The sequence below is a fragment of the Mesoplodon mirus genome (assembly GCF_964341445.2).
Source record: "Mesoplodon mirus genome assembly, chromosome: 2".
Lineage (NCBI taxonomy): Eukaryota > Metazoa > Chordata > Mammalia > Artiodactyla > Ziphiidae > Mesoplodon > Mesoplodon mirus.
The window spans coordinates 203,943,724-203,969,054 of NC_138977.1; the positions used below are offsets into that span (position 1 = coordinate 203,943,724).

The 25,331-nt window shown below is 41.1% G+C and overlaps 2 protein-coding genes across 14 annotated transcripts in view; one reads left to right on the top strand and one right to left on the bottom strand.

Moving 5' to 3' along the window:
- Positions 1-25,331, bottom strand: part of LOC309816317 (uncharacterized protein C10orf95 homolog) — a gene marked incomplete at its 5' end in the record, with an annotated part of 234,588 nt that overhangs the window by 110,839 nt on the left and 98,418 nt on the right. The window lies entirely within an intron of this gene.
- The window catches only part of GBF1 (golgi brefeldin A resistant guanine nucleotide exchange factor 1), a 123,836-nt gene that overhangs the window by 51,173 nt on the left and 47,332 nt on the right, over positions 1-25,331 (top strand). The gene's annotated exons all lie outside the window — the stretch shown is intronic.

Below are 25,331 nucleotides of genomic sequence, written 5' to 3' on the forward strand. Positions count from 1 at the left end.
TGTGTTCATTGTAGTCAGGGGCCATGCCTTCTACATCTTTCAGAGCTTAATAAATACTGACTTTTGTATTTAGTAGGTATTTGTTTGGCATAGCTTTATTGGCTCTGTTCAATACAGGTGGCAGTAATATTACTGTGTGTCATATATCATCTCATTATGTTCTTCCAAGAATATTTCAACATAATATTATCCTCATTTTATAGAAGAGGAAACTGAGGTTCTAAAAAGTGAAGAACTTGTAGAAGTTCACATACTTAGTAAGAGGCAGAACTGGGATTTTAAACCTAGGCCTGTTTCCCTGATGATAGCTCCTGCTCTTTCCTCCATATCATGCTCCCTTAAGAGCTTCAGAATCATTGCTAGAAGTCTTGACAAACTATTCTCAGCTTCCATTTTGGTAAATATGATTCGCATTTATTCTCTTGTTCCAGAAGAACCCTTCATGTTTAAATCAGGATCATGGCATGCTCTTCTGAGAGTCTAAGCTAATAGGGGGCAGTATAGCATAATGGTTAACGGTATGGGTTCTAGAACTACACAGACCTGGGTTTGAATATTGGCCTCACATTGGTGACCTTCAGCAGGTTACTTAACTTTCCTGAGCTGCCTTATCTATAAAAATGAGGCAGTATGGACTACTACTCAGCAATTAGAAGAATTAAACTGTTGATACACACAAGAACTTGGATGGATCTCAAAACTGTTATTCTGAGTAAACGATTCCAGTTATATGATATTCTGGAAAAGGCAAAACTATGGAGACAAGGAACAGATTATGATTGTCAAGTTTAGAGGTGGGGAGATGGTGCAACTATAAAGAAAGGTGGTAGAGGGAATATTTGAGGTGGTGAAACTGTTCTGTGTCCTCATTGTGGTGGTGATTACATGACTCTGTTTATATGTTAAAGACACATAGGGCAGTACACCAAAAAAACTATTTACTGTATGTTAATTTTAGACAATAAATGTAAAAAATGGGGATAGTTATGAAACTCTTCTCGTAAGGTCATTGTGAAAATTAAAAATAAGATAATGTAACTAAAGTGTTTATCACAGCACCTGGTATGTAGTACACAATGACTAAATGGTTGTTTTATCATTAAATTATTAAATATAGTGACATTCATTGAAAGGAAGGTGGAATAAACTTTCACATCATTTACATGGGTACAGTCAGTGAATAAACAATGAGAAAAATGAGCAACGGTGAGTCAGATGGATTATGTATTTTCATGTGACTTTGCAAGGGACTTGAGATCTTCTGGAAGGTAGGGGAAGATAAGGCAGAGCATTTCTGGAGTATCTTGCATCTGGCTTCTTTTCTGGCTGCATGAACAGTTCCCTTGATATTATTCTTCAACAAAATGGCTTTGGTGGGCTTCCCTGGTGGCACAGTGGTTGAGAGTCCGCCTGCCGATGCAGGGGACACGCGTTCGTGCCCTGGTCCGGGAAGATCCCACGTGCCGCGGAGCAGCTAAGCCTGTGTGCCACAACTACTGAGCCTGCGCTCTAGAGCCCGTGAGCTACAACTACTGAAGCCTGCGTGCTTAGAGCCAGTGCTTCACAAGAGAAGCCACCACAATGAGAAGCCCGCGCACCACAACGAAGAATAGCCCCCACTCGCCACAACTAGAGAAAGCCCACGTGCGGCAGTGAAGAACCAATGCAGCCAAAAATAAATAAATAAAATTATTTTTTAAAAAAATCAATTGACCATACAAATCTATGGAGATAGTAAAATGATCAGGAATTGCCAGGAGTTAGGGAGGAGGAAGGGATGAGTAAATACGTGGTGCACAGACGATTTTTAGGGCAGTGAAACTACTCTAGTTACTATAATGGTGGATATATGTCATTATACATTTGTCATAACTCATAGAAGGTACAACACCAAGAGTGAACCCTAATGTAAAACATGGACTTTGGTTGATAATGATGTGTCATTGCAGTTTCATCAGTTGTAACAAATGCACCACTCTGGTGGGGGATGTTGATTGTGGGGGAGGCTCTGAATGAGCGGGGCAGGGCATATATGGGAACTCTCGACTTCCTTCTCAGTTTTGCTGCAAACCTAAAACTGCTCTTAAAAATAAAGTCTCATTTTTTAAAAAATCAGTTGACCATAAATGACCCTGGTATAAAGTGACTGATATCTGTACAGATTTCTCCTAGAAAAGCCTTACATAGCTTCCCTGAGGTCTTAGATAATCTTGATGACTGTATTACTTCAAAATACCGCAGGGTGTTTCCATATGGACGTTGCTATACTTGAGTGAGAACGGACACCATTGTTGTGGTGTCGCTAAGCCTCCTCCTGTCATATATTCAGGCAACTCACACTGTGCAGCCGCAGGGTTCCCCAGGCTAAGGTGTGACATTAAAATTGTAGAGGACCCTAATGATCATTTAATCCAACCCTCTACCAAGTACTCGGAATTCTGTCAGTAATGTAATATTGTTGTTTATGATAATTTTAATAGGCAGGGTGAGTACCCTTTCAGGACCTAGTTTTTTCAAAAATTTTCTTAGCTATTCTTATCTGAATGCTTTATATACATTATTTCATTTAATTCTCAAACTGAGCCTATGAGCAAGGTTTTTATTTATTTATTTATATTTTAAATTTTATTTATTTATTTATTTTTGGTTGCGTTGGTCTTCGTTGCTGCACACAGGCTTTCTCTAGTTGTGGCGAGCGGGGGCTACTCTTCTTTGTGGTGTGAGGGCTTCTCATTGCAGTGGCTTCTCGTTGTGGAGCACGGGCTCTAGGTGCGTGGGCTGAGTAGTTGTGGCTCACAGGCTCTAGAGCACAGGCTCAGTAGTTGTGGCGCATGGGCTTACTTGCTCGGTGGCATGTGGGATCTTCCCAGACCAGGGCTTGAACCTGTGTCCCCTGCATTGGCAGGCGGATTCTTAACCACTGCACCACTAGGGAAGTCTGAGGTAAGGTTTTTAAAATCTCCATTTTACAGATGTGGAAACTGAGGCTTAGAGAAGCTTGCCATGGTCGCACTGGAGCTGAAATTTGAATCTAGGTCTTTTTGATTCCAAAGCTACTGTCTTCAGAGAGTATATAATGAGGTTTCCATCTTCACATAAAATTGAGTTCTAATAGGAATAATAACTATAAAAATGTATTCAAACAGAAAAATGGTACATGAGACTTAAGTTTAAGCCAATATATACTTAGGGGGAAATCTAAACTATATTTAAGATTCATTGACCTTTTGTAGTCTGTATTCTGACCCAGAAAGGGAATGTAGACTGCTTTCTGAATACATTGGCTTCTTATTTGCTCCATAGCCAAAGTGGTCCTTACAATGGTGGGCCTCATCCTGCAGGATTTTAAAAACAAAATTATAGCATGCCAACACCTTGAATACCATTTGTGGTTCTAGTTGCAGCATCTAAGAAATATATATATATATATATATATATATATATATATATATATGAAAAAGTATTCAGAGAAGAGTAAAATATAATGAAGAAAGGACTTCCAGATCTTGGAATATTAGAATTCAGGAACATAATCTTCAAATTAGAATTAGGTATAAGAGAAAGTTCTACCTTGTGTGGTTGTTAGTAAATTTATAAAGTTTTATACAAGAAGTTGATTCAAGAAGGATTGAGATCAAGCATTCTGATCTGGGGTCTAGGAACGGGATTCAGGAGATTAACAGAACTCCTGAAATTATATGCAGACTTGTGTGTGTGTGTGCATGCACACACACACACACACACACACTTTTCTGGGGAGAAGATTGATACCTCATCAGAATCTCAAAGTGAGCTATTACATTCTAAATCTCCATGAACTTGGGCAAGTAACTTTAACTTTCTGTGCTTCATCTTCTTTCACCTGTAAGATGATGGAACTGTCCTGTGATCACTAGTTTCCTTCCAACTCTGGTGTTAAGACTTCCTTTTCTCTATGAGTTTGCATTCTTTTTTTTTTTTTTTTTTTTTTTTTTTCTTTTTGCGGTATGCGGGCCTCTCACTGTTGTGGCCTCCCCCGTTGCGGAGCACAGGCTCCGGATGCGCAGGCCCAGCGGCCATGGCTCACGGGCCCAGCCGCTCCGCGGCATATGGGATCCTCCCAGACCGGGGCACGAACCCGTATCCCCTGCATCGGCAGGCGGACTCTCAACCACTGCGCCACCAGGGAGGCCCGAGTTTGCATTCTTGGTTCCACATGCCTAAGGAAGTGTTAGCTTTTAAACTTGGTCACCTTGGTGAAATAATATTAAGAGGTACCACTCTACTTCTAATTCTAGCCAATATTTGTCTCCTAGCTGTAGAAGTCGAAGTCCTTTCAACTGTTTCTCTCCTAAAGAGTCATTTCACTATATATATATATTTTTTTGCAGTATGCAGGCCTCTCACTGCTGTGGCCTCTCCCGTTGCGGAGCACAGGCTCCGGACGCGCAGGCTCAGCAGCCATGGCTCATGGGCCCAGCCACTCCGTGGCATGTGGGATCCTCCCGGACCCAGGCACGAACCCGTGTCCCCTGCATCGGCAGGCGGACTCTCAACCACTGCGCCACCAGGGAAGCCCCTCACTATATTTCTATTGAATGTCTTCTGTATGCCAGATACTTTTGGGTGCTTTGTGGAATACAAAAATAACCACATTTTATGAGTTTCACATACTGTTCTGGACAGGTTAAGAGCATTCTTGCCAGAAGGATGGCGGTAGGACAATCCAGGGTTTGGGGAAGAGCAAGGAATCCAGTGGGAGAGAAGGATGATAGGTAGGTTGGATTCATGTTATGGAGGGCCTTAACTGCCAACTGAGGAAAGCCACTAGGTATGGTGAAAAGAGACCTAACTGGAAATCTGAATACTTGAGATATAGACTGGGCTTTGTCATAATTGTGTGTGATCTTGGGTAAGTGACTTAATCTCTCTTGACTTCACTTTCTTTACACATACACAGACACAATGGGATAGGAAATGGGCTGGATGAGTGCTTTCCTTATAGTTCTAAAATTCTATGATTCTCCTTAATTCAGTTAGAAGTAGGAAATCACTGAAGGTTTCTGAGCACAGGAGTTTTTTCGTCAGTAGAATTACTGCTGTTTTGTTGCTTGGATACTCCTATTTATTAATGCTGCTTCTTCACCCTTATGTGATTGCTCTAGAGGGACTGTCACTTTAGATAATTCTTCATGTAATCAGGTTGACCATCATTATCATTATTAGGTTATATTATCAAGAACATGGGAATTGGGGCTTCCTGGTGGCACAGTGGTTAAGAATCTGCCTGCCAATGCAAGGGACATGGGTTCGAGCCCTGCCCTGGGAAGATCCCACATGCCACGGAGCAGCTAAGCCTGTGCGCCACAACTACTGAGCCTGTGCTCAAAAGCCTGCAAGCCACAACTACTGAGCCCACATGCCACAACTACTGAAGCCCGCACGCCTAGAGCCTGTGCTCCGCAACAAGAGAAGCCACCTCGATGAGAAGCCCGCACACTGCAACTAGAGAAAGCTGGTGCACAGCAATGACAACCCAACACAGCCAAAAATAAAAACAAACAAACAAACAAACAAAGAACATGGGAACTACTAGGTGTCTGTTCTTGAATCAGATCTGAAGCTAGCCTTGTTTCCTCATGTTGTCAGTTACTGACCTGAGAGTTGGATCATGTGTCCAGAGTGTGGGCAAAAGGTAAGTGCTGACATTTTGATGGCCACATCATATGTCAGGGATCTGTGAGAGGGCCTGTAATGACCATGGCAAGCCAGCCAACAATCTCCTTGCCATGGACAAATGGGAGAAGTTACTAAGTTTAGCTGACATTAAGCTGTAAATTATTTGAAAGGTAGAAAAGGATTCTATTCAGAGGCTATCTAGAATTTCCATTTACTAATCAGGTCTGTGTCTGTAGGGGCTTCCATCCCAGGAAAAGTATTGCTTTCTTGTTCCTCTTTCCCCACACTTTGTCCCTTTTATATTGGGAAGATAATTTGCAGCTCTTATTGGGACCTGACGCTTAGTGCTTCCTGCTATTCTTAGATTCCAAGGGCCTCAGGATGATAAAATCACAGGTTGGAACTGCTGGTTAAAAATTGGAATAGGGCCTCCCTGGTGGCGCAGTGGTTGAGAGTCCGCCTGCCGATGCAGGGGATACGGGTTCGTGCCCCGGTCTGGGAGGATCCCATATGCCGCGGAGCGGCTGGGCCCGTGAGCCATGGCCGCTGGGCCTGCGCATCCGGAGCCTGTGCTCCGCAACGGGAGAGGCCACAACAGTGAGAGGCCCGCATACCGCAAAAAGAAAAAAAAAAAAAAAAAATTGGAATATGAGCTTAGTTGGAGTTGAGCTTTATCCAGAGAACAATAGAGACATGTATGAAATAACAGTAAACTGATTTTTGAGAGGAATATTTCTAACAGTATTTACAAATCACCAAACCTGGCAAATAAAAAAGTCTCTATAAGAACTTGTATAAATCAGTAAGAAAAAGGCAGATTTTGCAACAGAAAAATGGGCTAAAGACTTGAACAGACACCTCACAAAAGAGGATATCTCAGTAGTCAGTAAACAAAAATAGGTGTTCATTAGTCATTAGAGAAATTCAAAGGCACTATGGAATACTACTACACATAGAGCAGAACGACTAAAATGAATTGGTACGCCAATATTCTGTGAGCCAGCAATTTCTTTTTATTTTATTTTATTTATTTTTTTTTTTGGCGGTATGCGGGCCTCCCACCGCTGTGGCCTCTCCCGTTGCGGAGCACAGGCTCCAGACCCGCAGGCTCAGCGGCCATGGCTCACGGGCCCAGCCGCTCCGCGGCACGTGGGATCCCGGACTGGGGCACGAACCCGCGTCCCCTGCATCGGCAGGCGGACTCCCAACCACTGCGCCACCAGGGAAGCCCCAGCAGTTTCTTACCTAGAGATGTACCCAATAGAAATTCATACATATGTTCACCAAAAGATGTATACAGGAATGTTTATAGCAGCGCTATTCATAGAAGGCAAAAAAAGGGGGAGGGCTTCCCTGGTGGCACAGTGGTTGAGAGTCTGCCTGCCGATGCAGGGGACATGGGTTCGTGCCCTGGTCCCGGAAGATCCCACATGCCACAGAGCGGCTGGGCCTGTGAGCCATGGCCACTGAGCCTGCGCATCCGGAGCCTGTGCTCTGCAACGGGAGAGGCCACAACAGTGAGAGGCCCGCATACCGCAAAAAAAAAGGGGGGGGGGCAAACTACCCAAATGTCCGTAATAAATAAAATGGATAAGTAAAATGTGGCATAGTCTCACAATGAAATATTATTCGACAAGGAGAATTAGTGAACTACAACATATAGCAACATAGATTAATTTTTCCTTGAGCAAAAGAAGCCAAACACAAAGGAGTTCATACTGCACAATACCACAAGCTTTGCATTGATTGTGCAGAGCAAATCAGTGGTATTAGACCTCAAGATAATGGTTACCTTTGGAGTTGTAACTGGAAGAAGTCATGATAGTGACTTCTGCATCCTGGTAATGTTCATGTCTTGATCTGGGTGCTGGTTATTTGGGTGATTAAATTTGTGAAAATTCATTGAGCTTGATGATGTTATGTGCTTTAATTTAAAAGTTTCCTAAAAGGGGAGGGAGGGCTTAAGTTTGTAGATGCTGAGCAGTCAGCCAGACTCACTCACTACCTAAATAACTTGCTGTTACAAATTACTTAGAGCAGGATTCAAACTTTTGTCTCAGAAAAGTTATTATGATTTGTCTTGGATCTTTAAAGTCATTTTAAAATAGTTGAGATAGTAAACGTTAAATTTATGGATGCAAGGGTATATACTCTTTTGGTCATCAATATTAATAAGATGGCCTCTGGGGAAATGAGTGTAATATAACTAAAAGGAAATGGCAAGAAGAGGTCTACTCTTTCCCCTTATATAATACTGAATTTTCCCCCTGTCAGAGTCAGTCTCCAGAAGTTGTAAGTGTGAAGCTTACTCTTTCTCTCTGGGCAGCTCAGTTTGTGAAATTTCTTACTTTTGCCTCAGTATCTTAATTTGTAAGTAAGATATTGCTTATCTACCTTCCATGGCTGATAAGCATATCTTGTCTACTACATCTATTCAGATTAGGCTCCTTTTTTGTTTTTGTTTTTTTGAGAACTTTTGGTCTTTCTAGTTATGATTTTTATGTGTTCTTGTTTGTGGATCTGGAACTTGATTCATTATTAGTTGTGGAATGAAAGGCAAGACATATTTTGTTCTCCTGAATTTTCTCCCTATTCTAGATCTGCTGTCATCAGGCTTTAATCAGAAGCTAATTTAGTGCTGAGTTAGTCCTAGAAATTGCCTTCAATTCTAGTTTCAATTTATTCTGAGTTTCTGGGTTATCAAAAAATCTCATTTTATGATTCTTGGTTTACATTTGTATAACTTAAGAAAATTATTTCTTTTCTTAATTTAATTATTAAAATTACCTGTATTTTAAATATATATAGGCTTCATCTCTTCTTTTGGGCTTAAAGAGCTGTGTTGGATATTGTGGAATTGGAAATAGGCCATATGGATAGTTGTGGGATTTCGGTGGATTTACAATGAATGTGGTGACTTGGAAAAGTGGTGGGGTGCACTTGTGTCTCACTCAGGGGTAGTCTGTTCTGATTGTTTGATGTCAGTAAAAAGTGTCACTAGCTCAGAAACGCAGAAGCATCTTGACAGAGTTGAAAAAGTTGTGCTTTGTGTTCTGTTGACCAAGAGGAGGTTATATTTTTGAACTAGCTTCCTGAGATGAAATTGAACTTGTATATCTGCCCTGCTTATTCTTCTTAGCCCTGATTTTGGCTTTTCACATCTTTCCTATTAAATAAGATATGTTATATTAGCATTAAATATTTCAGAGTCTGCTATGCCTGTATTGGTTGAGATTCTATTAATCTGTGTTAGATTTCTGGTCTCTGTTAGGTACCTCATTTCTATTACTGGCATCGCCTAGAATAGAGGCATGTGTACATGCTTGTATTCTGATGATTATAAGCACTAAGGTTTTTTTTCTGGGACTGTTAGAAAATTTTGCAGCAGCATTAACTTAGGAGAGATTTTGGGATTTGCAGGTAACTATGAGGGGTTGGTCAGTTTGTGGCTTCTACACCAAGAGTGGTCTTTATCAGCCCTAAGCCACAGGGGTTTGAGCAGGGTTGAGGAAGGGGTTGATTTTCTCTTTATTAGAGGTGACATGAGCAGTGGGGCAGCGGCAGAGAGGCCATGTTGCTCTTGCTAAATATACATCCCTGACAGTTGGATAATAGGTTCCAGGAAGTTCAGTGGAAAATTAAAACAAAGCAACATTTATAGCTGATTGAACTTGAAAAGCCATTTTGGTGTTGAATGGCAAATATGTAGACTTCAGCATTCCTGGAGCCTGATGCATCCCACTGGATGGCCCTGTTCCTGTGTACATGATGGCCTGGGGACTCAGCATTGTGCAGGGTGCTCTCCTTTAGAGAGTGCTTTGAGGAAAGAAAGTTTCCTGGTGCTTACAGAAGTCCCCTTCCCACAGACTTATGTAACATAGGTTCCTTATGTCTGGGGAGCATCTTTCCTCTGATGATTTGAGGACTTATTTGTTAGAAGGACAGGAATGTCTGGCAAGAGACAGAGGAGCTCTTAAGTGCTATAAATACTCCTGGTCACTCTGTATTGGGGCTGAAGCTCTAAGCAGATTGCTGTGGTGTATACACGTGATCTTAGCATGGTACCACTTCTGATTAATGTCCGTAGTTGTCTTAAGGCCACTTACTTGAGCCTTAATTTGGGCTGACTCAGCTATGAAGAAAGGGTTTTGGACTCCATATGTGGGGTGGTTAATTTTCTTAGAACCAGGAGAGGGGCTGCAAGGATAGGAAGGTGAAGAAATGGTACAGGGAATATAAGTGGAGAGAGAGAATTGAGCCTTTTGCAACTATCAAGAAAAGTTGCTGCACATACCCATCTTTTTCTCCAGGATGATCTCATGCTGGTCTTCCTTTGTGTCTATCTTGTGGAGAACAAAACTTGGATGTCTGATGAAAGCTTATGAACTTTGGTTTGGTAAGAGTGATGAGAAAGCCCCTGTCATTTTACTCCATCAGTCCATTGGGAACTTTATGCTAACCAGCCTGGCTGTCAGGAAAACATGAATTGTGGATATGGGCATAATTTTCTTTTGTTCTCACTCAAGTGAACTAGTTGCTTTTGCTGGCTGTAGAACCAGCCATTCCTGTGCCCTGTGCATTTCCCCAAAGTTGAACTACTCTGGTAGAACTGAGAATTTATAGGTTCCCTAGCTTATCAGGGCATTTTCCCAACAAATGAGAGTTCTCTTCCCTTTCATCTTAACTGGAAAACAGAGACCTAGCCTTAACAATTCCCTCAGGTCCTCCTTTACTGAATGAAGAGCTTGAGTGGGCCCCGTTTTAGACATATCTCCTATAAGAATGGTGGAATGTTTACAAACTTAGAAAATTTTAAATCTCTCACTGCCCCCACTCTGCTGTGGGGTTGAGGCATAATGCACTTACTGGAACTTTTCCCTTCCCAACTGCAACCATGTCAGCTCTATGCTTATGTTGCTTAGCAAAACATTTATAAACTTTGGATAACCTGGCATCAGGCCCTCGGTTCACTTTTATTTTAATGCTTTTGAAGTTCAGCTTTTAGTTCAGTAACCTTTGTTGGTGCCTAACTATTCTAGTTAGCAGTCTCATCCATTACAGCGGAATCTTGGCAGCTGATGCATTGTTGTCTATGCAGTTTAAAGGGTCTTTAGTTGGAGTAAACCCATGCTTTTGGTGTTCCCAAACTGTGCAACTGTGATGCTGCAAGGTAGAAACAGCTGTTTCAGTTTGTCTTCTCCAGCAGAAACAACTCTGCTCATGAAATTCGCCTCCAGGTGTTTTCCTCAAGTGCCTGTAGAATCACTGAGGAAGAAACAAGTTTCCAGTGAATTGGATTTAATTGTGGCCTGTTGCTTTCTCTGTCTGCATCTCACAGTGGCACTATTAGTTTGCTTTCTGAGCTACTTAAAGCAAAGATGTGCCTTGTCCTGTAGAAATCCGAGGTTTGCCTAGGCTCATCTTCGTGGTCTCCTAGTGGTGAAATTAGGGCCAAGGCACAAGAAAATGCTGGTTCTTATGGTGTTTTGTGGATATAGTTCCTCCTAGTGAGTGCTTACTTTGGCAGGGCCAAGAAAGTAGTTCTGAATGTGCACTCCAGAGTCCCCTGCAAGGGTAGCAATACTGTGGGGGCTAATGAAGAGGAATTGTGCTGCTGGGCAAAGGAAAAATTTCATGACTTGAAAGCAGGCTCTTTGTATTGCGGAGGCCAGGTTATGTTCCCAACTTCAGGGAAGTGACACTACAACAAGAAGCTTCATGTTCTTCTGAGTACACACAAGTCCAAACTGCAGTTAGTACTCTTCTTTTCCTGAAATAAGGAAGTGATTTACGAGGTGTGGGCCCTTATGTGAACGAAAACAAAACCGGCTGCTGTGTGGGCCTGTAAAATTCTTGTGCCATCTCGGTGGTGTAAGTTACAGGAGGAGAAGATGGAGTGGGCTGGCTGGCCCTCCCTTGCTGGGGCTCAGCTGCCCCAAATACTTGTGATATTGTGGGTTATTTATGAGCTCTTCTGGGCTGGGATTCACTACCCCACACCCTGGTAGGTGAAGATTTGCAGGCAGAATGTAGAAGCCCTCATTAATCTTCCTGGTCTTGCTGAGGATTTCTTGCCGGCCGGAGCTCCTGTTGGTCAACGGACTGGCCTTCCCACTGAACTGCAGTGGCTCAGATTAATATTAATCCCTTTAATGCTGCAGTTCATGATATAGTCATTAGGTGACTTGGAACTAATCCTGTCCACCTAACTACTGTGATTTATTAAATACACATGGAGATCGAGTCTGAATACAGGCAGGCAGAATCAGCAGCGAATAAATACCTCTGTGTATCTGTATTAATGCTGGTTGATTGGGACACAATTGCAGGCTGGGCTGGGGAGAAACAGAAGCAAAAGGAGGCTGAGCTCTCTAATCAACAGCACTTGCCCACCCCTAACCTTCAATTTAAGTGACAGAAACTCTAAAGATATAGGCCCAAACTAAGGAGGAAGAAGTCCCTTAAACATATCAGTTATTTTATTGACTTTCCTCCTATACTTTTTCTTCCTTTTAAGTTTTCAGAGTAATTATTCAGATAAAACTTCCTCTATGACTTAACTTGCTTAGATTCTTTGAGTTCTTAATTGTTAGACACCCTAGGCAGGGCACTGGGTGCACTGACCTATCTTCTCTCCTGGCTTCAGGGCTTACATTTTTCTTCTTGAAAGGGGCAAGGAGGTGGAGCAGCCACACCTGCCAGATAACAGTTCTCTTCTTTTATATCCTTGCCCAAGTTAGCAGAAGCATAATTTCTTCTGTAAATAATTGACATTTATCATTTTCCTTTCTCAAACCTCCTTTTCTTCCCCCCTTTGCTCTTTTAGCAGAGATGGCATTAATATGAAAAACATCTACCTAGCTGGCTTCGTTTAATCAGGCAAGTCTGACATTTGTGAAACCTCTCATTAACATTTTCCCCAAAGAGCACAAAATGGCTTCTCTCCCATCTCCCCTCCCAGTACAGCCACCTCAAAGTTTAAGCTGCTTTCCACCTCCATTGGCAGGCTGTTCTCAGAGATGTTACTTCTCTAAACTCTCACTTTTGGCCAACGGCCACTGGTCACGTACGGGGGGACCTTCTGTTCCAGGTGCTCCCTATTCCTTGTAAACATTACTTTTCACCAGTTTTTCCTGGAAATGACAAGAAATCTTGGATAGGAAAATTGGGATGTGGAGTTCATTAGTACTTCCCCATGACGTTTTTCAACTAAATCAAAAACATTGGTTGAGCACTACATTCATGAACCCTCTCTGCCTTCCAGGAGCTTACAGACTACCATTAGCTATTCCATAACCTGGAATATGCTATACTAAAGCAACAGCAATCTAGAAGTACCAAGAAGGAAGAGATTAATTCTGATAGCAAGAAATTAAGGATAGTTACTTTTGCTGAAATCAAGAAAGTAAGTAGTGAGAGAGCCAGGCCTAAACTCTTGGGAAGATCTTGGTTTTGTTACTGCCATCAAAGTGGAGACCTGTATACCCTGAGTCAATGGATAAGAACTAACCCAGAATATGAATCTTGACACTTATGGTGGCAATAATGCTTCCTACTTTTATTGCAAGTTGGGCAGTGGTAATCCTCTTTATTGTTTGTACTCAGTTTTCTTTGCCATTCCCTTTATCTGCTTTATTTCAAAGTGACATACCAATTCATATCCAGATGAGGACAATAGTCTCTTGTCAGTTACCTCTATGTTTAGATCACACTCATTTTTTAAAAAATAAATTTATTTATTCATTTTGGCTGCGTTGGGTTTTCATTGCTGGGCACGGGCTTTCTCTAGTTGTGGCGAGCAGGGGCCACTTTTTGTTGCGGTGTGCAGGCTTCTCATTGCGGTGGCTTCTCTTGTTGTGGAGCATGGGCTCTAGGCGCGCAGGCTTCAGTAGTTGTGGCACGCAGGCTCAGTAGTTGTAGCTTGCGGGCTTTAGAGTGCAGGGTCAGTAGTTTTGACACATGGGCTTAGTTGCTCCACAGCATGTGGGATCTTCCCAGACCAGGACTCGAACCCATGTCCCCTGCATTGGCAGGCGGATTCTTAACCACTGCGCCACCAGGGAAGTCCCTAGAACATACTCTTGAGAGGCTCTACCTCTGTTTTTTGACTGAGTATAGTTTAGGTGAGGACACAGACTGCTTATATTTCTTGATAATTTCAGTTGTCCTCTTCCCCTTCCCCTTTCTTCATACTCTGTCTCATCCAGTATTAGTGACTATTCAACAAGCATTAGGAACAGAACCACCATTTAGGTCCTATGTGAGCTACAGATTTAAAACTGTGCCTCAGTTAACAAGTAGGAACACTTGCCATGCCTGATAATTAGAAGTCATAGTCATTAATTTCAGAGCTGTATAGTCATTTTCGGTTTCTTTCCTTTTAGATAGATAGATAGACAGAAAAGCTAGTAAGTTAAGACCTAGAACATTTGAAGTTTGGATATGATCATACAGCTAGTGTAGTCTATAGTCTATAAGTCTATAGGTTATTAATTTTTGTATCTCCAAAGTCTAACATAGGGCCAGGCCTGTGGGAGATGCAAACTAGTATTTATTGAAGGAGAGGGTGAGGGACTTGGATCCAGAAAGACTAGTATTGTTTCAATGATCTTATAAGTGCCAAGTTTTTATGATTATTTTTAATTTTCTAAAAACAGAATATTATAGTAAAAAATAATTCTTAGGGGCTTCCCTGGTGGCGCAGTGGTTGAGAGTCCGCCTGCCGATGCAGGGGACACGGGTTCGTGCCCCGGTCCGGGAAGATCCCACATGCCGCGGAGCGGCTAGGCCTGTGAGCCATGGCCGCTGAGCCTGCGCGCCCGGAGCCTGTGCTCCGCAACGGGAGAGGCCACAACAGTGAGAGGCCCACGTACCGCAAAAAAAAATAATAATAATAATTCTTAGGATACATGAACAACAAAATATTCATATCAAGTTTTGGGTAAGTGTCATTTTCACTAAAACTTAGCGATAGTATTTCCTTGGACTCCTATGATTTAGGCTGCCTAGTTCTCCCTTTTTTTGAGCTAGCTTTAAATTAAAAAAAAAAAATTCAATAATTATGTAATAATATACTATTCCATGTAGAAAACATTAGAAAATACAGGGGAGTATAAGATGGAAATAAAAACCACCCATAGCCCAATCACCTAGAAATAACTATTTTTTTTTATGCACACACACGTGCAATAAAACCCTTTAGCAAAATTCGAATCATATTCTATATATTTCTGCCTTTTCCTTTTTTCTGTTATCCTATATTATGGGCATTTTCCCACATTATTACGCATTCTTCAAAAATAAGATCTAATGATATTCACTGTATGAATGTTTAAGAATTTTTATTTAAAGTTCCCTATCATTGGGGAACTTCCCTGGTGGCGCAGTGGTTAAGAATCCGCCTGCCAGTGCAGGGGACACGGGTTCGAACCCTGGTCCAGGAAGATCCCACATGCTGCGGAGCAACTAAGCCTGCGGGCCACAACTACTAAAGCCTGTGCGCCTAGAGCCCATGCTCCGTGATTAGAGAAGCCACCGCAATGAGAAGCCTGTGCACCACAATGAAGAGTAGCACCCACTCGCCACAACTAGAGAAGGCCCGCACGCAGCAATGAGACTCAACGCAGCCAAAAATAAATAAATTTATTTTTAAAAAAATGAAGTTCCCTGTCATTGGTTATTTAGACTATTTTCAGTTTTCAGTATTATAAGCAGTGTAGTATAAATTCCTTTGTACAAAATTCTTGGCCTATCACTCTTATTTCCTTATAATAGATTTCCTTTATTATTTTTATTTCTATTTACATAACACATAGTTTTAGAAAGTCAAGTAGTGGGAGTTCCCAGGTGGCATAGTGGTTAGGATTTCAGACTTTCACTGCCATGGCCTAGGTTCAGTTCCTGGTCGGGGAACTGAGATTCCACAAGCCGCCTGGCACAGCCAAAAAAGAAAAAAAAAAAAAAAGTCAGTGCTGCAAGGCATATAACTCCCCCACACCAACAACTTTTAGCTGTTTGTTCAGGTATCTACTTTTACATTTCTAAATAATATGCTGATACTATCTTTTTTAAAAAAATAGATTTTTAACATTTGAACCAATATCTGTTGACTTCCTACTCCTAGATGTAGAGATAACACTTTTGCAGTACTACTTGATACCCAATTTCCTTTCCTCCATTCTCCCAGTATAGTTGTCTCCAATTGGTTAAATCAATATTCAGTCTTTACCTTATTAAGATATTATTATTTACTACCAAGTCAAGTATTTCTCCCTTTTTGAAAAATATGCTTAGTTTTCTATGTTAGTATTACTATTTCTTCTCCAGCTCTACAATATAGTTTTTAAAACTCTTTGAATGCTGTTTTCCCACATGATCAAACACACTCTTAGCTCTTCTACTCCATTTTTATCTCTTCCTAGAGAACCTTCCTCAGTGCCTGCTAGCCTCTTCTTCCACTCTGCATTGGTTGCTCTCTAGGCATTAGGCACAACTGTCATCCTGGAACTTCTCTTCACTTTTCTCTGGACTCCCTTTTTCCTGGATCCCATGTCCATTTCTTTTTTGGTTTTGGTTTTTCTCGTTTTGGTTTAAAAATTCTCCAAAGTCTCTTAAAAAAAGACACCTGGGTTATAAACTTTTTTTAGACTGTATATCAAACTATTTATATTCTGTACTGACACTTGAGTGAAGGTCTGACAGGATATAGAATTCTAGTTTGGAAATTATTTTCTTTCAGAATATGGTGGCTTTGCTCCTTTTTTTCTGTTTTTGGTTTTTTTTCTTTAATTGAAGTGTAGTTGCTTTACAATGTTGTTTTAGTTTCTGCTGTACAACAAAGTGAGTCAGCTATACGTATATATATATATCCCCTCCCTCTTGGACCTCCCTCCCACCGCATCCCCCCCATCCCACCCATCCAGGTCATCACAGAGCACCGAGCTGAGCTGCCTGTGCTATACAGCAGGTTCCAACTAGGTATCAATTTTACGCATAGTAGTGTGTATATGAAATCCTAATCTCCCAATTCGTCCCACCCCCGCTTTCCGCCACTCTGTGTCCACACATCTGTTCTCTATGTCTGCATCTCTATTCCTGCCCTGCAAATAGGTTCATCTGTAGCATTTTTCTAGATTCCACGTATATGCGCTAATATATGATATTTTTTTCTTTCTGACTTACTTCACTCTGTATGACAGACTCTAGGTCCATCCACATCCCTACAAATGACCCAATTTCATTTCTTTTTATGGCCGAGTAATATTACATTGTATATATGTACCACATCTTCTTTATCCTTTCGTCTGTCAGTGAACACTTAGGTTGCTTCCGTATCCTGGCTATTGTAAATAGTGCTGCAGTGAACATTGGGGTACATGTATCTTTTTGAATTATGGTTTTCTCAGGGTATATGCCCAGTAGTGGGAGTGCTGGGTCATATGGTAGTTCTATTTTTAGTTTTTTAAGGAACCTCCATACTGTTCTCCGTAGTGGCTGTACCAATTTACATTCCCACCAACAGTGCAGGAGGGTTCCCTTTTCTCCACACTCCCTCCAGCATTTCTTGTTAGCTTTTTTGATGATGGCCATTCTGACTGGTGTGAGGTGATACCTCATTTTGTTTTTGATTTGCATTTCTCGAATGATAGTGGTGTTGAGCATCTTTTCATGTGTTTGTTGGCCACCTGTATGTCTTCTTTGGAGACATGTGTATTTAGATCTTCCACCCATTTTTTGATTGTGTTGTTTGTTTGTTTTTTGATATTGAGCTGCCAGAGCTGTTTGTATATTTTGGAGGTTAATTCTTTGTCAGTTGCTTCGTTTGCAAATATTTTCTCCCATTCTCAGGGTTGTCTTTTCATCTTGTTCATGGTTTCCTTTGCTGTGCAAAAGCGCTTTTAAGTTTCATTAAGTCCCATTTGGGTTTTTGTTTTTATTTTCATTACTCTAGGGGGTGAGTCAAAAAAGATCTTGCTGTGATTGATGTCAGAGTGTTCTTCCTGTGTTTTCCTCTAAGGGTTTTGTAGTGTTCAGTCTTACATTTAGGTCTTTAACCCATCTTGAGTTTATTTTTCTGTATGGTGTTAGGGAGTGTTCTAATTTCATTCTTTTACATGTAGCTGTCCAGTTTTCCCAGCACTACTTATTGAAGAGACTGTCTTTTCTCCATTGTGTATTCTTGCCTCCTTTGTCACAGATTAGGTGACCATAGGTGCGTGGGTTTATCTCTGGGCTTTCTATCCTGTACCATTGATCTATATTTCTGTTCTTGTGCCAGTACCATACTGTTTTCATTACTGTAGCTTTGTAGTATAGCCTGAAGTCAGGGAGCCTGATTCCTCCAGCTCCGTTTTTCTTTCTCAAGATTGATTGCCTATTAGTGGTCTTTTGTGCTTCCAAACAAATTGTAAATTTTTTTGTTCTAATTCTGTGAAAAATGCCATTGGTAATTTGATAGGGATTACATTGATAGGGATAACATTGCTTTGGGTAGTAGAGTCATTTTCACAATATTGATTCTTCCAATCCAAGAACATGGTATATCTCTCCATCTGTTTGTGTCATCTTTGATTTCTTTCATCAGTGTCTTGTAGTTTTTGGAGTACAGGTCTTTTACCTCCTTAGGTAGGTTTATTCCTAGGTATTTTATTCTTTTTGTTGCAATGGTGAATGGGATTGTTTCCTTAATTTCTCTTTCTGATCTTTCATTTTTGGAATATAGGAATGCAAGAGATTTCTGTGCATTAATTTTGTATCCTGCAACTTTACCAAATTCATTGATTAGCTCTAGTAGTTTTCTGGTGGAATCTTTTGGATTTTCTATGTATAGTATCATGTCATCTACAAACAGTGACAGTTTTACTTCTTCTTTTCCAATTTGTATTCCTTTTATTTCTTCTTCTTCTCTGATTGCTGTGGCTAGGACTTCCAAAACTATGTTGAATAATAGTTCAACATAGAGAGAGAGGCATCCTTGTCTTATTCCTGATCTTAGAGGAAATGCGTTCAGTTTTTCACCGTTGAGAATGATGTTTGGTGTGGTTTGTCACATATGGCCTTTATTATGTTGAGGTAGGTTCCCTCTATGCCCATATTCTGGAGAGTTTTTATCATAAATGGGTGTTCAATTTTGTCAAAAGCTTTTTCTGCATCTATTGAGGTGATCATATGGTTTTTATTCTTTAATTTGTTAATATGGTATATCACATTAATTGATATGCATATATTGAAGAATCCTTGCATCCCTGGGATAAATCCCACTTGATCATGGTCTATGATCCTTTTAATGTGTTCTTGGATTTGGTTTCCTAGTATTTTGTTGAGGATTTTTGCATCTATGTTCATCAGTGATACTGGCCTGTAATTTTCTTTTTTCTCTTTTTTTTTGTGTGTGACATATTTGACTGCTTTTGGTATCAGGGTGATGGTGGCCTCATAGAATGTGTTTGGGAGTGTTGTTCCCTCTGCAATTTTTTGGAAGAGTTTGACAAGGATAGGTGTTAGCTCTTCTCTAAATGTTTAATGGAATTTGCCTGTGAAGCTTTCTGGTCCTGGACTTTTGTTTGTTGGAAGATTTTTAATTACAATTTCAATTTCATTACTTGTGATTGGTCTGTTTATATCTTCTATTTCTTCCTGGTTCAGTTTTGGAAGGTTGTACCTTTCTAAGAATTTGTCCATTTCTTCCAGGTTGTCCATTTTATTGGCATAGAGTTGCTTGTAGTAGTGTCTTATTGTCCTTTCTATTTCTGCGGTGTCAGTTGTAATTTCTCCTTTTTTCATTTCTAATTCTATTGATTTGAATCCTCTCCCTTTTTTTCTTGATGAGTCTGGCTAAAGTTTTATCAATTTTGTTTATCTTCTCAAAGAACCAACTTTTAGTTTATTGATCTTTGCTATTATTTTCTTTGTTTCTGTTTCATTTATTTCTGCTCTGATCTTTATGATTTCTTTCCTTCTTCTCATTTTGGGTTTGGCTTGTTCTTTCTCTAGTTCCTTTAGGTATAAGGTTAGATTGTTTACTTGAGATTTTTCTTGTTTCTTGAGGGGAGATTGAATTGCTTTAAACTTCCCTCTTAGAACTGCTTTTGCTGCATCTCATAGGTTTGCAGGAAAACCACCATAGGGTGGTGTGTTTTCATTGTCATTTGTTTCTATGTATTTTTTGATTTCCTCTTTGATTTCTTCAATGATCTCTTGGTTATTTAGTAACTTATTGTTTAGCCTCCATGTCTTTGTGTTTTTTACATTTTTTTTCCTGTGTTGGTTTCTAATCTCATAGCATTGTGGTCGGAAAAGATGCTTGACACGATTTCAATTTTCTTATATTTACTGAGGCTTGATTTGTGATCCAAGATATGATCTGTCCTGGAGACTGTTCCGTGTGCACTTGAGAAGAAAGTGTGCTCTGCCACTTTCAGATGGAATGTCCTATAAATATCAGTTAACTCTATCTGCTCTACTGTGTCATTTAAAGCTTGTGTTCCCTTGTTTATTTTCTGGCTGGATGATCTGTCCATTGGTGTAAGTGGGGTGTTAAAGTCCCCCACTATTATTATGTTACTGTTGGTTTCTCCCCTTTTATGGCTGTTAGCATTTGCTTTATGTATTGAGTTGCTCCTATGTTGGGTGCATAAATATTTATAATTGTTATAATTTCTTCTTGGATTGATCCCTTGATCATTATGTAGTGTCTTTCCTTGTCTCTTGTAACATTCTTTATTTTAAAGTCTATTTTATCTGATATGAGTATTGCTGCTCCAGCTTTCTTTTGATTTTCATTTGCATGGAATATCTTTTTCTATCCCCTCACTTTCAGTCTGTATGTGTCCCTAAGTCTGAAGTGGGGCTCTCTCTTTTTTTTTAAATTTATTTAATTCATTTATTTATTTTTGGCTGTGTTGGGTCTTCGTTGCTGTGTGCGGGCTTTCTCTTGTTGCAGTGAGCGGGGGCTACTCTTCGTTGTGGTGCACAGGCTTCTCATTGCAGTGGCTTCTTTTTTTTTTTTTTTTTTTGCGGTATGCGGGCCTCTCACTGTCGTGGCCTCTCCCGCTGCGGAGCACAGGCTCCGGACGCGCAGGCCCAGCGGCCATGGCTCACGGGCCCAGCCGCTCCGCGGCACATGGGATCCTCCCAGACCGGGGCACGAACCCATATCCCCTGCATCGGCAGGCGGACTCTCAACCACTGCGCCACCAGGGAGGCCCGCAGTGGCTTCTCTTGTCGCGGAGCACGGGCTCTAGATGCACGGGCTTCAGTAGTTGCAGCACGTGGGCTCAGTAGTTGTGGCTCGTGGGCTCTAGAGCGCAGGGTCTGCAGTTGCGGCACAAGGGCTTAGTGGCTCCGCGGCATGTGGGATCTTCCTGGACCAGGGCTCAAACCCATGTCCCCTGCACTGGCAGGCGGATTCTCAACCCACTGCACCAAAGGAAGCTGAAGTGGATCTCTTGTAGACAGCATATATACGGGTCTTGTTTTCATATCCATTCAGCCAGTATATGTCTTTTGGTTGGAGCTTTTAATCCATTTACATTCAAGGTAATTATCAATATGTATGTTCCTATTACCATTCTCTTAATTGTTTTGGGTTTGTTTTTGTGGTTCTTTTTCTTCTCTTGTGTTTCCCACCTAGATAAGTTCCTTTAGCATTTGTTGTTTGGTGGTGCTGAATTCTCTTCCGTTTTGCTTGTCTGTAAAGCTTTTTATTTCTCCATTGAATCTGAATGAGATCCTTGCTGAGTAGAGTAATCTTTGTTGTAGGTTTTTCCCTTTCATCACTTTAAATATATCCTGCCACTCCTTTCTGGCCTGCAGAGTTTTTGCTGAAAAATCAGCTGATAACCTTATGGGGATCCTCTTGTATGTTATTTGTTTCTTTTCCCTTGCTGCTTTTAATATTTTTTCTTTGAATTTAATTTTTGTTAGTTTGATTAATATGTGTCTCTGTGTGTTTCTCCTTGGTTTTATTCTATATGGGACTCTCTGTGCTTCCTGGACCTGGGTGGCTATTTCCTTTCCCATGTCAGGGACGTTTTTGACCATGATCTCTTCAAACATTTTCTCAGACCCTTTCTCTTTCTCTTCTTCTGGGACTCCTATAATTCGAATGTTGGTGCGTTTAATGTTGTCCCAGAGGTCTCTGAGACTGTTGTCATTTCTTTTCATTCCTTTTTCTTTATTCTGCTCCTCAGCAGTTATTTCCACCATTGTATCTTCCAGCTCACTTATTCGTTCTTCTGCCTCATTTATTCTGCTTTTGATTTCTTCTAGTGTATTTTTCATTTCAGTTATTGTGTTGTTCGTCACTGTTTGTTCTTTGGTTCTTCTAGGTCCTTGTTAAACATTTCTTGTATTTTCTTGCTCCATGCCTCCATTCTGTTTCCAAGATTTTGGATCATCTTTACTATTATTACTCTGAATTCTTTTTCAGGTAGGTTGCCTATTTCCTCTTCATTTATTTGGTCTTGTAAGGTATTTTTTTGTCATCTCATTGTTTTTGATGGGTGGGGCTGTGTTCCTTTCTTGCTGGTTGTTTGGCCTGAGGCATCCAGCACTAGAGTTTGTAGGCAGTTGGTTGGAGGTGGGTCTTGGTGCCGAGATGAGCACCTTTGGGAGAGCTCACATCGATTAATATTCCCTGGAGGTAGGGCTTCCCCGCTGGCACAGCGGTTGAGAGTCCACCTGCCGATGCAGGGGACACAGGTTCGTGCCCCGGTCCGGGAAGATCCCACATGCCGCGGAGCAACTAAGCCCGTGAGCCATAACTACTGAGCCCGCGCGTCCGGAGCCTGTGCTCCGCAACGGGAGAGGCCACAACAGTGAGAGGCCCGTGTACTGCAAAATATATATATATATATATATATATATATATATATATATATATATTCCCTGGGGCCTAAGGTTCTCTGTTAGTCCAGAGGTTTGGACTCAACACTCCCACCACAGGAGCTCAGGCCTGATCCCTGGCCTGGGAACCAAGACCCCACAAGCCACACAGCATGGCAAAAAAAAAAAAAAGGCAACAAACAAAAAGAAGCAGAACAGTAACAAAGAATAAAAAATAAAATAAGATTAGAAAAATAAAAAATATGTTAGAAAAAATAAAAATGAAATAACAACAAAGCAAAAGAGAGCCACAACAGCAAAAAAAAAAAAAAAAAAAAAAAAAGCCTGGAAATGGCCCTGGCCTGGGGTTTTGTGGGGAGCTTAGACTTACGGCCCAGAGGGGGCCCCAGAAGGCAGAGTTTCAGGCCTGGGGTCCGAGTGGGAAAGGAAAGATGCTGACCTCATTCCCCTCTGATTCCCCGATCCCCTGAAGGTCTCTCCCCGTCCCCGCTGATTCCCTCGCCATGAGTGGGCCCCTCTGAGCATGGGAGCTCCTCCTCTCCCCCGTTTGCCCCTCAGGGGCACCAGTCCCATCCTGCCTCCATGTTTCCTCCCCAACTCCTTCCCTCACAACGTCCTACCCGGGCGTGTGGGGAATCCTCCCGTCCTCTTAGGTGTCCAAGGTCCCTCTCCAGCACCTAGTAGGTGCCCTGGTTGCAAGGAGTCATGAACTCCGTGTCCTTCTACTCCGCCATCTTGACTCCACCCCTGCTTTGCTTGTTTGTCTCCTCATTTCCAGTGTTGCTCTTGAGTAGTCTGTTGCCATGTTGATTCTCAGTCCTTTGTGTTTGAATTGGAAGTTTTTTGCAATCTCTTTGTTCCATTGTTCTAAAACACTTGATGTGGATGTCTTTCTATTCATTGTGCTAGGTTCTTAGTGAGGGTCCTTTTGATCTAGGAAAATTGTATCATTTAGGAGATGATCTTATATTAGTTCTTCAGTGATTTCCTCTTCTTCCATTTTTTTCTGTTCTTCCCTCCTTTTTTCTCACCCTCCACCTGGTGCTTCCATTTCAGAACTTGTTTCTCATTGGTGCTTCCCTCTAAAGGCACTTGGTATTCAGCCTTTTCAGCTCTACTTCCATTTCCTTTTCTTCTGCTAAGAATATGTTGATGAATCTTATAACTACTTGCCTTTCCCTTCATATAAGTTCACTTTATTCTACCTATTATATGTTTCAGTTTTTATATTTAACTCTTGAACAGTCTTTAGCACCTGGCTTCATAATACTTATGTGAGCCCTAATGTTTTTCTGTTCCACTACACAGGAAACCCCATGAGGGCATTTCTATTATTTAGCCCAGTGACTGCCACACAGTTGGTGCTTATAAATATTTGTTCAGTGAATTAATTATTGTCTTCCTTTAATCAGATAGAATTTATTTTGTCAAGTGGAGTGAAACAGGAATTTAACTTTTACTCTCTGATAATTAACCATGTGTTACAGGACCATTTATTGAATATTCTTTTATCATATATCATGTACTACATATTGTCCTACCTATTCTTTTGCTAGTATTATACTTGTTTATATGTTATAGCTTTATAATTCATTTTAAAATGATACTGCATATTTTCTGGCATTAGTTGTTTTTAAAAATATTCTGGCTATCCTTATCTGGTTATTCTTTCACAGGAAGTGCAGGGTCACTTACTCAAGTTCTTTAAAAAATTCCCATTGGGATTTTGATTTAAAACTGTAAATTAATATGGGGAGGGACTTCCCTGGTGGTGCAGTGGTTAAGAATCCACCTGCCAATGCAGGGGACACGGGTTCGAGCCCTAGTCCAGGAAGATCCCACATGCCGCAGAGCAACTAAGCCCGTGCACCGTAACTACTGAGCCTGCACTCTAGAGCCCACGAGCCACAACTACTGAAGCCCACGAACCTAGAGCCCAAGCTCTGCAACAAGAGAAGACACCACAATGCGAAGCCCACCCACCACAACGAAAAGTAGCCTCCACTCGCTGCCACTAGAGAAAGCCCACACAGCAATGAAGACCCAATGCAGCCCTAAATAAATAAATAAATAAATAAATAAATAGAATAATAATATGGAGAGACTTGACATTTTTATAATATATTTGGCCTCCCTATCCAGGAATATGTTTTGTCTTCCACATTTATTCGAGACTTCTTTTGTGACTCTAGTAAAATTTGTAGGTTCTTCTTTCCCCCATTTATGTAAATTTCTTAAGCTTATTCTTAGGTATTTTTTATTTTCAATTGCTAGTGGAATGAGATTTCCCCCCCGTATAAATTCCTTTTAACTAAAACTGGGTAGATTTTCCTTATTTCTGCAATACAGTTTATGCTATATACCCAGGACAAAAGAACTACTAGCTTCATTTTGTAACAAAAGCCAGCTAGCTGTTTCAGTTATCTGTTGCTATATTACAGACCACTCCAAAGTGTCATGGCTTAAAGCAACAACCATTTTATTATATCTCATAATTCCATGGGTTGACTAGGGCTCATCTGGGCAGTTCTTCTAATGGTCTCACTTGGGGTCTCTCCTGAGGTTGCAGTCAGCTATGACTGTGGCTCGGATGTTTGGTGCCACGTGGCTTCTTTTGACATGATGCCTCAGTCTCCAGGGCTTTCCCTCATGACTTCTCTCTCTTGCAGAGTAGCTTAGACTTTGTACAATACATGGCAGTTCACATCACCAAAATGGAAGAAATAGAAGCTTCAAAGCCTTTTTAGTGCCTGGGCACAGAAGTCCCAGATTGTCACTTCCCCTGCATTGTATCTGTTAAAGCAGTCACAGACCAGATTCAAGGGGAA